Source organism: Anser anser (genome assembly GCF_964211835.1).
Source record: "Anser anser genome assembly, chromosome: 2".
In the NCBI taxonomy this organism is placed as follows: domain Eukaryota; kingdom Metazoa; phylum Chordata; class Aves; order Anseriformes; family Anatidae; genus Anser; species Anser anser.
In genome coordinates, this window is record NC_139721.1 from 154,809,243 (window position 1) to 154,825,946 (window position 16,704).

Sequence of the window (16,704 nt, forward strand, 5' to 3'; positions counted from 1 at the left end):
GAAGAAAGGAAGAAGAAAGGAAGAAGAAAGGAAGAAGAAAGGAAGAAGAAAGAAGAAGAAAGGAAGAAAAACAAAACTGACTGACATGGACTGTTATTTTTTTTTTTTTGTCCCAGATCTATTTCACAAGGGTCACTGCCATCCAGCAGCACAGCCACTGCATCACCTCAATGATTTTTAATCTCCCTGCACAATTCATGCTAGCATTTTAACAGCACTGACAAAAGTACCTCTTCTGAATTATGCTGTTGGTTTACCTGTGTTTTCCATTGGTTTCAAGCTCTAAAGTTGCCTCTGTAATTAAATTTGCCCTTTCATTTTGTCACTTTCTCATTTGTGATGTCAAAAGTGAGAAAGAGTGGGTTAAAGAAGTCCCCTTTGTATTTGAAACAGAAGTTAAGTGTATGGATATCACCTTGATTTGAACATGCTGTAAGGGCTTGAAGAGAGAGAAATCTCCCAAGTAGACAGAGTGACCTTTATGTGACAGTTTCATTGCATCCCATGAAAAAGTGCTTCAGAAAGAGGTAAGGAAGAGGGTGAGTGACCAAGAAAGAAGGGGTTTCATTCCTCACCCCACTAACCTCTTACTCTCCAGAAGCGGAGTTTGGCTCCTGAACTTCAGAGATCTGAACAGGCCCAGAAGGGAGAGAGGGCCGTCTCATTTCCCTAGATTGCTGAGGATCTTCAGATGAACTCAAGATTAGAGACATCTAAAAAGGTTCTCTATCTTCATATCTCTGCCCATCACACTCACCTTGTGAGACTTAAAGACATCCTGAACCCAAGCAATGTTGCAAAAACCCTTTCAGTATGGAATTCATACCAAGTACCTCTTCCAGCCCTCTTGGGACCCACCAGAACTGCCCAGGGGGTTGTCTGTGTGAAATCCCTCATTGCACCACACATAAACCAATGTCCTCAGTGATGTTCAGATCCCTAATTCTGTGTGGCTTCACCACGAATCAGGCGCAGAAGTGCTTCCAAGGACATGAGCCTTGGTGCATTCATTCTCCCTCTCTGCCTTCAAAGATAAAACTCTTCCATCACTACTTTTGAGCTCAGAAGTGATCAGATATGTTGGAGTAGGAAAAAGCAAATGCTGGGGGCTGGGGAATTGGTATTTTTAAAGAGGGATGAACATTAGCACAGCCAGGTTATTACTTACTGTGTGAAAAATGTGTCCAGAGCAGAATGGGAAGTCTACCAATTTATTTACTTTACATATCCATCTCTCCAGTAACTAGATGTTACAGGGATCATTTTTCTTTGACACATACCATAAGGGAATGAAAAGGTTAATGTAGTGCATGTGAGCGTATGTTAAAAAAATCAATTTAAGGGAATTTTCTCTACTGTAAATTAGGCTCTGGCACTGGGGAAAACCATCAAACTGAAATTAACAAAAGGAACAAAAGAATTTAATTTAAAACTACATTATGATTGTATTACTCATTGGTGCACACACAAAAATCAGCAATGTGTATTTCATTTTTATGTTTTGTGATTACAAAAAGGTTATTATCAGTGAAATATAATGTTGAATCATAATTAGAAGCAAGACTCTCAATATTACCAGCTTGCACTGCTCAACATTTTCTGTAATAAAATATAAAGTCATTTTGGTTAGAAATCCTATTTGTCATCTCTCTTCACATTCACCAGATCATGACCCCTCTACCTCCAGTTGCACACACTTCTGTATACTCAGAAAAAGCAGGATTTGGCTTCTGAACTCCAAGCTTCCTACTCGGCAAAACCTTATGTTGGCCTAGGTACAGACAGGAAGAAATTTTAAGGGCAAAAATGATTAAGCTATTGGACTCATGGTATCTGCACAAAAGGTCTCAACAAAAGTTTCAGGTGTACACTAATCTTGACTAACATTTAGGGCAGAAAACCTTAGCTGAAACCTAACTTTTTCAAGATGGATGAACCGGAACCCCTAAATTCATGGCAATGACTCCATAATGCTAGTTCAGGAAAACAGGGCCCCGGAAATTATATGTGTGGGTTCTTGATTCTCCATTCTTTGACTTGCAGACTGTGGAATCCTCTTCCACTCATGATGACTATGCACTCAGTAACCTCTTTCCCTGGAGCGTAGAGGATACCCAGCAATACAGTGACCTTTACACTCAGTTATAATAAGAATATGTCGTCCAGGTTACACAGCTCCAAAGAGAGTCTCCCCAACCTACCATTAGTCACAGCCTTTGTGCTTTTCTCAAGCAACATTTGCTGTCACCAAATTCAGAACAGAAAGGGAAAGGTGGCACTGAGGATAGTAAGACTTTGTGAAATGTTCCGTGTCAAAGAAGTGAAGAAAGGACATGGCACAACGGATCTGTGCTCCATACACCGGCCGTCACGCTGGCTGCCAACAGATAGCAGTGACACCGCAAAGGGACAGACAGGTGTATGAGCTGGTCAAGATAAATCCGCTGCCTTATTTTCCTTCTACCACATTGACATAAATATGTGTGCGTTTAACAGCCATTCCTTTGGTCCATCGCTCCCTGCCTCTATAGACAGCAGATAACTGATATGAAGGATCTCAGTTATTGAATGATGAGGGATGAATACTCAGCCATTGCCAAAAGCTGCCTCGAGGAAGAGAGGACAAGGCTGCTCTGCTCCTGGCATTTTTCACTCCCCCAGTGCCACCCACACTGCTGAACAGGTCCCAGTCTGCCCTGCCTGTCCTTTCATGGTGGCAAGGGATTTTCTACCTCTCCAGCAATCCTTTACCTGTTAGCATATAAAGCAATATGACTACAGTCTTTTTGTCAGATCAGCCTGCTGTATAGCATTTATCCTCTCTTGCAACTGGTCTGAGCTACTAAAGAAGGGAGTGTTAAGTGCTAGTCCTTTGGTTGTCAAGATAAAATACAATGTCAAATTCCATTTCTTCACACACACACAAAAAAAGGTACTAAAATATTTGAAGTCACTTTTGTCATTCATTTGAACAAAGGGAGTGAGCAAAGCAGGATCAAAAAAATCCAAACAATTAAGATTTCCACAGATTCATTCACTACATTTTATTGGTACAGCAGAGAAATATATATGCACATGTAAGTACCTTTTTTTTTTTTTTCCAACTCTTGGCATGGGGAAGCAGACCCTCACACCCTACAGATGCTCCTACTTAGCTCTGTACCAGAGGTGAGTTGTCTTTTGTCCATTAGTTTTCATTTCAGAGGAAATGAGAAACAAACAGTCCTTTAGTGAGCCAGGTGAAGCTGGACCTTGCAGCAATGCCTCACCAGGTGGATGGTTGCAGCCCCCCATGGGCAGCCCCAGAGGCAGCAGCGAGCTGCAGTGGAGCCTCATCTCTGCAGCTAACCGCCTCCCATATGGTGAGGGACTTTGTCTGCAGTGAATAATTAATGAAAAACGTGTCTGATCAGAAGAGCAAAGCATCAGAGGAACTGCAGAAGTTAAAGCCTTTTCTTTTTTTTTTTATTCTTTTTTTTTTTTCCCCCCTCCAGTTTGTGCTCACTGTGGAAAAAGAGACACTTAAATCTGAAAGCACACCCCAATGCCATGTGTGCTCCTGACAGCGTTTCAGACTGGCAGTTAGCACTGTGATACATGTGCCCCATATCCCCAGTAGCTCACAGGGCACCTGGAGCTGTTGTTCTTGAAACATGGGGACCAGTGCTGCAAACCTGCCCGAGAAGCTGCGACAAACACTGGGGCAGGCAGCCTGGGCTAAGCTGTAGGCTGGTGCAGCCAGATGCACGGGCTTGGGATCCAGGTGAGCTCATTTAAAGCCAGGGCTCATGGCAGTGACTGTGAAGCAGACATGCTCTCATTTACTTTTTAGTAGGAGGAGGATGGAGGAGGAAAAAGCTATATGTTTTATGACCTCTCCTTGTTAGCAAGAAATATCTTAAGGCTGTGCCTTAGTGCCTGACACTTTTTTGCCATCTTAGAATCAGAAAAGAAAATGCATTGCTTTTCTCTACATATTTTGCCTTTACAAAATGTTGCTATCATAGCCTCATAATGTCAAATGGAAAAGTCATATTATTTTCAGGAGATGTCACAGCAAACTAATGGGGCACTACAAACCTTGGATTTTTTTTTTCCAATTTTTTGGCATGAATTTAACAACAACAACAACAAAATCAGAATCTTGTTCATTCTCCTACACAACGCTTTGTGAAGGATGTAAGAATTCACAGCAACAGCATATCCCACTTCTCCCTTAATTTCCACCTTAATTTCAATTTTTTAATGGCTTCATCACTATTTGCGATTTCAGTATTTTTTTTTCCCCTCCTGAGAGGGAGAAAAACTTTACGGGGGAATACGACAAAGAGCTGGAATCTGCCTGCTTCACTAACAAATATATTAAAATACATATATATAAAATTGCAAGGAATAAGCAGAGTTCTACTTCTTCCCTGGGGGTCTGGTAACATAATTCCAGTGATGCTGGGAGTCCAGATGCAAGCGCCACCTGAGGGGGTGCTCTCGGCATAAGCTACATGGTCACACAGCACATCTCCTTCGCAGGCTGAAGACGTAACGTGTAAAACAATCAATCTTGCAAGGTCTTAACAAGCCCCGGTGTACCAGGCTGCACCACTCAGTCAGCTTCTAGAACAACAGAAAAATGTCTGGCACAGATAGAACAGACAGCTTGAGGCGTGTGTCAAATATCCTTGTGAAATTACAGGAGTCACTTAACCTTTGTCCTATAACTTTTCATGGGGAATGAGAACATTTACCATCCAGGCAGGAAGTCATTATCCCCTATGGGAATAAAAGATGTCTTGACATAATCCTGAACCTTTGACAACACAGCATCTGAACCAAGGTGCCTGCTAGAGACAAGTCCAAGTAACCTCTGCACTTGGGTTCATGTTGAGAGTGATCTTCCCAAGAGTCTCTTATGTTGTATACAATCCATGCTTTATATACCTCATAATTACAACTTAATTAATTTCCCACTTATATTAGAGATTCAAATTCCTAAAAGAGAAACTGCATCTGATGCAGAAAGACCTACATGGAAAGCCCAAATGAGAGAAATGGATGAAAAAGCTTTACTTATATAGATTCTTCCATGCTTATACTGGTTCAATTTTCTTATTTTGAAGCATTCCCTCTCACCATCAGTCACCCCCTCCATGGCTTCTCCTCCAGGCAGAAGTGACTAACCATGCATGGTGGGAGCCCTCACTACCAATCCAGTTTTTGATCCGGTAATTGACAATTTTTTAACTCCACTTAGTAGCTATGCTGACCCCACTATTCGGCATCAACACGTTCATTCTAGTAGCAGAGATTTGTGGGAAAAACAGCAGATCTATACAAAGGTAACTAAAAAAGTGCAGATTTAGGTTAGCTATTAGGAAGAAATCCTTCACTCAGATTGAAGTGAGGTCCTGGCCCAGGCTGCCCAGAGGAGCTGTGGCTGCCCCATCCCTGGCAGTGCCCAAGGCCAGGCTGGATGGGGCTGGAGGCAACCTGGGCTGGTGGGAGGGGTCCCTGCCCATGGCAGGGGGTGAGACAGGATGGGCTTTATTACAGCAATACCAAGACTAGTTTGTTAGAAACCATTTAAACACCCAAATGCTCTCAGTTTCACTGTAGGCGAGGTTCCCAAACACCTGTAAGAATTGACGTCCCTCTTCCTGAACACCTCTCTATTTGAGATAACCTTTAAGAGCTATATTCCCATGGGTTCCCTGCTCACATCCAGAAAAATATAATCTTCCATGAGGTTTTAGAGGCAGGGGAGTAGCCTTTGAAGCAGAGCCATTGAAGGGTTGGCTGGCCAGGGCACAAAGCAAGGCTGGAGTTTCATGTATTTTAGCCAAAATTCAGCACTTCTTCATTGCCTGGTCAGGACAGGAGCATTTGAACTGGGCTAGAAGAATGTCATTAGGCATGTTATTCATTTGCTGCTGTTCTGCACTGGAAAATGAATTCTCTGTGTATTTTATTAGCTCCTGTTACATGCATGAGTGGATATCATATTTAGTTCCAGCTTACCGTTTTCATTATCCATTGTTAAAATATTTGTTGCAGAGGGAAGAGGAATCCCATTTCCCTCTGCTGCAGATGGGATGATTGCAGCAGTCACGGCAAACTGCCCAAGCATCTTTTACTGAGCCTGATTTGGCACAGACCATTGCCACAGGTGGACGAGGGATCAGAGGTGGCAATGCTTGACCTGTCCAATAATGGGGCTGTGCTTGGAATCAGTCTCTGGAAAAATGCTTCCCATGTCCATTAGGGATGGCATTTACCTTAGTCCAGATGGCATGCATCACCCCCATGTGCAACATTTAAGCTATGAGCTCAGAATGTTGCTAATGTATGGGGATGACACGTGCAGCTCTTTATAACTACAAGTGTTATGCTAGTGGGCATACAGGGATTGGTATTATTTTTTTTAATATAGTTTAAAGAAAATGTGAACAATTAAGCAAAGGAAGAGAAAATTGGTAACTTCTAAAAAAGTAGAACATGACTATCATAATTATTTGTTGTTTGTCTGCCTTTGTTTTATTAAGTAACCACACAGTGTACCTTAGAGTATTGTTGATTTCTTCATCTAAATATCATTTTCACACTGCATAATATGCGCAGCTCCTCAAATCAGTAACTGTATTTATTACTTCACTAAATCCTTTTGGTACCAATTAAGAAATGATGCTGCCAGTTAACACACAATACTGCTCTATGGCTTTTCTCCTTTCAGGTAGAATGTTCTCCTCCATCCACGGGGAAAAAAATGCTGAGAAAGTGCAATGGTTTCCTTCATACCCTCATGCCCCTGGGGACTGCTCAGCTGCAGATGAACTCGGAAAAGCATTTAATGGAATGTCTTTCTGTATTTGGGAAACAATTTAAACTTGTGCTCAAGTCCCATGGACTTCAGTGAGATGCAGAGTTCAAGCACTTCCTAGATATTTTGGTGTATGATTTCCCAAACACTTGCCCTGCAGGGGAAGACTCAAGACACAGCATAGGCTTCTATAACATGGACATCCTTTCCCTGTCAGGAGGATGCCTGCCCTGTGCACAAGCTGCTGTCCCCTCCCCATAACACCCAACCCTCTCTGTGCATAGTGCAGGGAGCTGAGCCCACGACATGGGTGTCTTGGTCTCTAAATGGATCTGGTCCTTAATCAGGGAAAGGATAGAATATTATGGGGCTTCACATGCTGTTGGCTCAAGAATATAAATTATGAGATGCTTAATATGCTGATTTTGTCAAATATAGCACTTCATCAATATGGCTGAATATATCTTGTGTTTTTCTGCCTTTTAGTCATTTTAATAAATCAGGTAAAAATGATGCTACTGTGTAACCATTACAAGAGAAGATTATCAGGGGTGCAAAATAAGAAAAACAGCCTGCTACTGCACACTTCAAAAGACAAAAAACAGAGGTGTTTACAAGGTTGGGTCAGAAAACAGAATCTCTAAGTCTTGGTGTGATTGATACCGTAGATTTAGCCACTCCATTATACAAGGCAAACCAATGAAATAGTAATATGTTTTCTTGTCTTGCTTTAGCCTGCATCTCAAGGGTGTTTATAAATAGTTAAACAGCTATTTCAGAATTCACATTTTTTTTTGAGAAAAATTAAACTTCAACATTGCTATCTGTGATATAATGACTTACAAATCAGTGTATAATTAATCTTGATATTAACTGCATACCCTTGTGGTCTATGATTTATTATGGGCTATTCATCTAACTTCTTCTATGGGTATTACTTCATGCACATGTAGTCTAATAACTTTCTATGCGGTAACAGGTGTTACTTCATAATAATGACATTAACATTTTTGGAAGAAACACTCCTTATATCAATTGATCATACTCTATTTTCACATCTCAATGGACTTGGATAGTGATTAAAAATTAAACCTGAAATATGGATCTTATACTTCTGTCTCCATACCAACTCTTTTTATCATCACATTTTTCATACCCTACTTCTCTTATTTCTAACCTATGACATATACCTACAGTTTGACATACCTGCAGACCTCAAATACACACCTATTTAGAGACGAAAATGTGATGTATTGCTTTCACTTTTTAGACTAGGAGTTCATTGAGAGGTTTAAACGTTTCAACAAGCACCTCAGCTAACAAGATTCTTCTGGACCATGCTGTAACACATCAGTTTACAGCCATTAGTTTGACATTGTTTTGTAGCTCCAAGTTGTCTTTCACCCTGTGAGAACTCCAGCTACTGCAAGACAGAGGTGGTTACTTACTGATAGCTGCTCTGATCAGAGAAACAGTCCCTGAAATGGCCAGACAGGTCCTTGTATCTAAGGAACGTTCCCAGACAGAGCTAAATAGGAAAGCCCAGGACAAATCAAATAATTTTTTTAAATGCTTGGAAACAAATATAAAACAAAGTATTCTTGCAGCAGCCAATAAACATATTGGGGAACAAAATTTAATGACCACAATTGACCTAACTATTAAAAAAAAACCCTCTATATACAAACATCACTTCTTTGCTCCACTCTCAGATATCATTCCTTCCCAGAAGAGTAACTCATTGATGGAATTCTCTAAATTCAGCTAGAGAAGTAAAGGGATGATTGGATAAATTGGCAATTACCAGAAGAAATGTTGCAGCTTCTGAAGCTCATGTTTAGATTGTCATTGAGTTGGGGGGGAGAGATAAGCTGCAGGCACTGATGCACTCATATGTCCACAACAAATGAAGGAGTGACCATCATTGTGCTAATAGCTAGATTTTCAATTTGTCAGCAGTCTTGACAGTGGATGCTAAAAGTTCCTATCAAAACTGTGACCTCGTTGTGATAGAGACTGTCCAAACATTACATGAAGAGAGCTTAATTACAAGAAGCAGTGTTGACCCTAAAGCCTCTGCTAAGCAAATCACTGTTGACAAGCTGAAATGCTTTAACATCATTAGTGTACCTCTGAGACAGCCAGCAGCTGAAAACCCTGATGTTCCCTAACATTGTTAAAGCTCTTTTCCCATCCCCGTCGTAAGGAAGTGTATCCAGAGCCTCTCTCTACCTCTACATGTTGACACAGTGTCAGAGAGCTAATTTGTTTATATGAATCAAATTCATGTGAATTAGGATGTATTTCAAGAAAAGTTGTCCCTGAAACCAAATTCCATCTCACGACAATGCCCTGAAGCAGATCCATACCTAAAATTGCAGTACCCCAACCACAGTAAAAATAAGTAAATAATAATAATAAAAAAAATCTATTCTCACCATATGTTTCCTGCCTAAAACAAGATTGTTGCTTAGGTGTGATGGATATCTACTTTGAAGCAGACAATGAGCTACCACGTGGATGCAGAAGTTAGGAGCAACCAGTGCAGCACCAAAGCCCATTCAGGTAGCACAATCTCTGCCTGTTGTAGCAAGTGATGCTCGTGGCTTATCAGCTTAGCAGTCTGTGTTCACACACGCAAATCCAGCTCTGAGGCCTGAAGTTACTCTCGATGGTGAAAAACTACTCAGTTTCCAAATTGCTGGGCAACTCATGAGATCATAAGGCAACTCCATGCTAAGATAACAGCTGTTTTCACATGACACCCTTAGAAAGTGGCTTGCCATGTGCTGTCACTGCAAATAGCAGAAAACTGCCGTAGCCCGGTCTTCTGTAATAAATCCTAGCTAAAGACCTAATCCTGTCTGCAAAATTCAATTACACTTCCCAAAACAACAACAAAAATATAAGCTTTTAAGTATTAGACAAACAGATCTAAGCTAAGAATAAAGCTCCACCACTACTTCAATGAATTTCAGGATTAAAGAAAATCAATGTACTGTGTCACATTCCTGCAAAACATTATCTGCAGTATAACTTTTCTCATTTGTACACAAAGTTTAAATTTAATTCTAATTTTTAATGCCAAAATTATGACATAAACATTAAATAAAGCAGTAAAATACATTCTCCTGCCATACTTTCTTTTTACAACAGGTGGCCAAGCACTGCACTGACCATTTGTGGAGCTCCAGAGGCAGCATCCCTGGCTCTGCATAGCCTCTCCAGGTGGAGGTAGCCCAACTGAGGGGGAGCAGCCTCTGCCTTTTATGTGATCAGGCACAGCCCTGCACTAACAAAATGCAGCTGTTAATGCTCAGTATTTCTGCACAGCCTTGTGCTGCATGTAGCAGCTTAGTGATTTCTGTCCAGTGTTACATGCACTGGCTGAGCACACCCCAGACACTTAAAGAAGCTGAATTAAAAAGGTCAAAACAGTTCAGTAGAAGATTCAAGAAACAATCTAGGTCTCCAGTCTTTTAGTACAAATATGAGTATTTTTTCTTGTTTTCGTTTACGCACACACTAATTGAAGTACTACCTAATCTTTCTGGAGAAGGCAGATATCTAACACAGCAGTGCAATGATAAAGTGCCTTTGCAATCAAATAAAAATCCAAATTTTTATTTTTTTTTTTTTTTCTTTCAGGGATATTTTCAGGGGCAGAGAGGAAGCTCTGGGCAAAGGAGGGGAGGGGAGGTTAGTGTTTGCAAAGGTTCCTTTGCCTGGTGGTACCTTGCAAACCCTAAGTGTAGAAAAGACACAACTGGATTTTGCTCTCTCTTCTAAAGCAGGTTCTAGCAAACCTGTACATTAATATATGTTAATTTTATCCCACTGTGCTCACAAGGTCATTTTCAAATTCCTGTTGATTTAATAAAGAACTTAGGTGTTAAGCACTTGCAAAAACACTGCCATTTAGATAGACACCTTCAGGCAGATTTAGGTGTTTAACCTGAAGAGTCAACATTTGCAGTTCTCCAGCAGGATTACTTAGGCTTCCAGGGCAAGCTGCTACACCATCAGATGTGCTGAATGTTGTGCTAACTTGGATCCTTGCCTAGCCCCTAAAGACGTACTGATGGTAAGAAACTGAATGTGGCCTGTACCAGGCAGTGGGACTCTGTTGTCCATCCCATATCAAGTCCTTGGCACAGCTTTGACTTTGCCAAAAGCAATATAAACCAGCCCCAAGGGAAAGTTTTGAGTTCTATACAGGAGCATTATGTGGGCATTACCCAATCTGAAGCAAAAAAAGAGCTGAGCAGCATGTAGGTGCTCAGTGCATGCCCTGCAGTCAGTGAATGGGCCATTGCAGTGCCTGCTTTATTGGCACAGAGATGAGGTTTCTGCAGACTCAGGAACAAATTCTTAATGAGCCAGGAGGAAAGACAAAAGCTATTCATATCTGCATCACACTGAATGCTCACTGCCCTCTTGTGTGTTTCTGGGATGCATGCTTTTCCAGAATTGATGTGGACTTTATTCCAAGAACTATCTGTTAAATTCTTAAGGAAGTGACAAGATAATCTTGGAGAAAAGAAGAAAAGCAAGCTTCTAACTTCTCAAATATTTAATAGCCAGAACCTATAAAATTGTTGAAGATCTGCCAACATTTCCAATGATTTTCAAAGTCATACCATTTTTACTTGCTCCAGAATTGCTGATATCAGCAAGCATGCCCTTCTAAATAATTTATTGGCATTTCTACATAAATTAGATACTTAAAGGTGAAGATGCCATGAACCTTGTGAGGCTGAGTGCTCACTACATGGACTATAATCCATCAACACAACAGACAGATTTCCAAACTGGCTTAAACCCCAGAAGGCTCACTGCTTGGAAATAGTTCAAGGACTCCTGAGACTGCAATATGCTATTGAAATGTCACTTGTAGTAAAAGCACATTCTACACAAAAATAAATCACCATGAAATAAGGTATAAACCTCAGATAGTTATAAATTGATCATTTAAATCACATGTTAGTTACTGCTTACAAAAATGAGCATTGCAAAAAAAAATATATATATATATGTTTACTTCGGCTAAGGACAATTTATTATAAAAGACAGGGCAGTTTACAAGGCAGAGCCATCAGCTACAACACATATCTACATAAAGTTTAAATTCTTCAGTAACACACTTTTTTTTTTTTTTTCCCACCTATCTGTTTCTAAAGCCACCGTGGGCTTTTTTTTCAAATACTATATGATAGCAGATGACTGGTTTGCAGGGCTTGTCCACTGGGAAATGTTCTGTTTGTATTTTACCCTGTAACTAATATACTTGTAAAGTTGCCCTGACGGGTAAGACGGAAACAATCTGAAGATAAATGATATTTGAAGAAGGAAGTTGAGGACGGGAAACCTGTGAACAAACCCCACTGTACTAGTAACGAGCAGAGCAAAATCTTCAAACTACAAAATTTGTTTTGAGATGAAAGAAAAAATAAATGATCAGGAAAGGCTACAGTCCTGGCTACAGAATCATTGCATCCTGGGTTGTGTGGCTGTTGTTAGGCTGGATCCATTGTTCAGATGGTCCCAGAAATACCTTGATATGAGGGGGTGAGGAAAGCTAGTGATAAATGAGATGCTAAAGGCAATGGAAAGAAGACAAAAGCAGCATTTTCACCAGAAGCCATGAGAGTAGGAGTGGTAGAATTGCTACTTGAGACAGAAGAGATCAAAATAGAACAAGACTAAAAATGGAAAAAAGCAGGACAATCATCACCATATCTTAAGGGATTAATTTAAAAAGAGTAGGAACAGACAAAAAAAATCATCAACAGCTCATCAGTTATGAAATCCATTTCCTCAGTTATGAAATCCACCCTGATGGCCTAAAAGTTATGGAAAACCTGAGTTCCAGCAAGTGAAGGGGGAAGGAAGCTGCTGGTGCCACAAATAAAAAGTGAGCATCAGTGAAGGTCATTTTTTTCTTCTCTGTTTCTGGGTGACCAACCACAGCCTGCAGGAGACGGGAAAGAGTTCTCAGCCCTCCCAACAGGAACACAGGTGTAAGTGCACAGAATTTCTGCTTGAATACAAATTATTATTCACATTTATTAGACTGTCTGATGTCCTCATCAGAGGGGATTCACTGGGATGGTAACTAAAGGAAACGATGACAAAGTGAACTTTTTTTTAATTATTATTATCCCCCCCACCAAAAATAAAATAAAATAAAATAAAATAAATAAAATAAAAAGGTGCTTTTCCAATTTTTCATAGCTAAAACTCAGAATATGTGGCAACTCAAACAAAATGAATAAAATAAATGGATGACAATCAATAAAATTTTCAAATGTAAGCAGAATTTGTGCATTCAATTTTTTTCCTTTTTATCTTCAAAATGTCTGCCTTGAAAATGGATTAAAAATTTCTTATTGCCCATTCTTCTTCAGGTACTACCAGAAAAAAGGGACAAGATTAGACATTTGTGTGCTTGCTGCAAACTGTGATTTTTGCCTTGCTCTCTTCCTTTCAGTATTTGTTTCTGACTCTGACAAATCAGCTCTCAGCACTATCCAGATTACAGTTTTGAGGCCAAATGGAAAATAAGGTAAAACGTCATCTTCCTTGTGAGAAGAGATGCGGTAAATTAGTTAATCAGAATTCAGTCACCATAGAGATTTAAACCATGCCTGACTTCCTACTTTGCTACTTGCCATTCCTAACACTGCCACCTGTTTAAGATGAGACACCCAGAGGAAATGAGGTTCTGCTTTCACATTTACACAACACCATTACTTTATCTTAATGACTAACACGCCCTGTTTAATAAAGCCCTGGCATCAACTTTATTACATCCTGCACTACTAATGATTTGGTAGTCACCTAATGCATTAATCTTGATTCATGGCTCACTTGAAATATTTATATAGTACAAATGCTTAACTGAAGGTCAGTTGCACACAAAGCTTCAAAGAACAAAATGGCCTCCTGTTATTTCTAAGTAAATTTTGTTATTTCAAGTTAATGAAGGAATTGCAAACTGTGATAAGATCCAACAGAATGCAGTATATCACAGCTACAGCTAAAACAAACACATCTCCCAGAAAAACACACTACAGAAAAAACATAAGATGCCCCAAGTACCAGTGTTTTTTTACTACCTTCATGATTATGTGTTGACAGTTCAAACACCTATTCACTGACATCCATTGCAACGAAAGTATTTGGAGCTCTTAAATAAAAAAAAAAAAAAAGAAAAAAAAAAGAAAAAGAAAAAAATTGAGAACTTCATAAATCAAAGTAGCTTTTTCAGTGGTAGTTCAGACACAAAGTTCTATACAAGATATGTATTTAAAAGAAGAGTGAAAGGAAAATTTTGCCTCTTGTGGTTCTCCCAGCAGGAGAGCATGGTTTGCCCTGCCCCTGGGCCAGCCCCATCCTTGCCCCATACATCTCACCCTCTTCTTCCATGCAGATGGAGCCAAGGACTCCTATACAGACATACCTGGCCTGTTCCTGCTCCCCAGCTTCTTAAACCTAGCTACAAACTGAGACCTACTGGGTACTGAAGTTCTTCACTCTGTGTCCAGCCCAGATACATTACAAGTGTCTTAGACCCTAATCTCAAATAACTGAAATTCCCTAAATATAGAGAAACAACATCACTTGCGGATGACCAACCACTAGCATCAAAAAGCCTTCGAATCATTCAATGGATGATGCAGAAACTCCTATTACTAGAATACTAACAAATAAATGGTGGAAAATAAGTTGTTGATACACACAAGCTTAAAACTGCTAATTCAAAAACACACCAAAAGATACATGCAAAGAGATGAAAAGCACAGAATGGTACCTACAACATAGGTTTCACCAGTAACCCCAGCAAGTAGGAGCTGGGTCTAGGTGATGGTCCAGCAACTGTGGGGAGCAAAATAAGCCATATGGCAACAAATACAAGATTTTGTTGCTGAAGGAAGAAGTTTATTTTCACTGCTTTTACCTTCATAAACAAACATGTCAAAATACTTTCAGCTGTATACACCTCAAAGCAGATAGGAAAGATCAGCCCTGCTTCCAGCAGCACTCACTTTATGCACTATTTCTGCATGTGATATGTGGTTTTCTACTGGAGCATTTTGTCATGGGTTGTTGGCTGCAAGATGTTGTTGAGGCTGAAAGTTAGCTGTGAAATGTGGGGTTGGGGAGGAATAATCTTACACAGCTTGTCTTCTCTACATTTTGCCCTCTTTGCAGCTGTTTTTTGCTCCCTGGGCACTGTGCAGTGGGATGAATCATGGAACAGAAGGAACTGTTTAATCAATAATGTGTTTAATTGCTAAAAATTATTCCACAGCCACAAACCCACAGTCAAGAGACCACACTATCTATCACCAAAGATGCATTATGAGGACAAGAGAAAGAAAGAGGTTCGAGTGTCATTAGCAAAACAATAATAAAATAGCTCATAAACATTGAAAATATGACCCATTGAGAGCATATAAACATAAAGCAGTGTGGTCCCCAAGATAGAATCACATTACATTACAGATAATTCCACATAATGTGGTTTAAAATGGCAAGCTGTATTTGTAGTTGAAGGTGTGCAGACATATTTATTATGTGTAGGCAGAGTTTACTGTATTGCTTCATGAATTCAAGGAAAAATGTAGTTTCCATCAAACTGAATTGCACTACGTGGTCACCGCACTTTGAGAAGAACTGAGTCTATTGCTTTCAAGTGAAGGATCTACCTGGAAATATATATGCAAGACCATGAAGTTCCAAATATTATACATTGTGTCAGTCAACAATGATTAAAATGAATCTATTGCAGTTCTGATATTTCATATGCAATGCTTCCTTGAATACTTACTCACTTTGTGATGAAGATATATGTAAAGGGCCCAGAAAAATAATCTGCCTCAACACTTCTGTTATAATTAAACACAGTTACATGTTGGCACAAGTAATGACCACCATCTGCTCAAATCCATGGCTAGTCTGTCCTTCACCACAAATCACAAAACTCCACATGTCCAGCAAAATACCCATTATGAGCTGATTCTCCAAAGCACCATATGAATCATCTGAATATGCAATGTTTGTTACAGATGAGTGTGCTAATGTATCTGGCCTCTAAAATTGTTGGCCCAGTTTTGGATGTTACTAATATTAATTGCTTTTTTATTAAAAAAAAAAAAAGAAAAAGACAAAAACACTATACTAAGCCACTGAGGTTGCAAAGTCAGATCTCAAGAATTAGAAGAAGTCAAGACTTATGACACCTCTTCAAACTGTAAGCATTTGGATGCAAAACCATGCCCCTGGATCATTTTGCAAAGACCATATCTCATTTAATTCAGTAAGTTTATTTCACACTGTGGGTATGCTCAGTGCATCTCTTCCAATAATTAATTTGATCCCTTTTTTAATCTTACACTTTTTCACTTCCTCACAATCAAATCTTGGTATATTTATAAGATTATTAACTCCCCTGAAAGTTTTCCATCAGCATTTCTGTGCCCTCAGAGATCTGAGCACATGGTGAAGTCTCAACTCTCCCAGTGTTCACATGGTTTATTGCCAGCACATATTCTGCACCGTGCACCCTGAAGGACAAAGCTTGATATTTTACCATCGCTTCAAGTTCTTGTTCCTGTCTCGATGGACTCAACATGGCTGTGTCAGAGTGCATTACATCCCAGCCTTGGATAGTACCAGATTTCTGGATACCACCTCTTCTGAAACATGCACTTTAAGCTTTTTAGTGTTCATGTTGACAGGCCACATATTGGCTGTGGAGGTGGGTGTGATTAACACACTCATGAGCCTGCTTTTCACTTACCAATGTGGACATAGTCTATGGTATTCATCAGTCTCAAAGCCCACAGCTTTATTCACTTAAAAACCTTGTCTTCCTAACACTTTTTTTT

General features: G+C 39.8%; 1 protein-coding gene and 1 long non-coding RNA gene across 4 annotated transcripts in view; both read right to left on the bottom strand.

The window, feature by feature from the left end:
• DPP6 (dipeptidyl peptidase like 6) overlaps positions 1-16,704 on the bottom strand; it is a 409,630-nt gene that overhangs the window by 181,228 nt on the left and 211,698 nt on the right. The window lies entirely within an intron of this gene.
• On the bottom strand, positions 2,725-14,842 carry LOC310893808. The gene is made up of 2 exons (XR_014579322.1): positions 9,989-14,842; positions 2,725-4,611 (listed from the first exon to the last, which is right to left on the bottom strand). It is a non-coding gene; the product is annotated as an uncharacterized lncRNA (long non-coding RNA).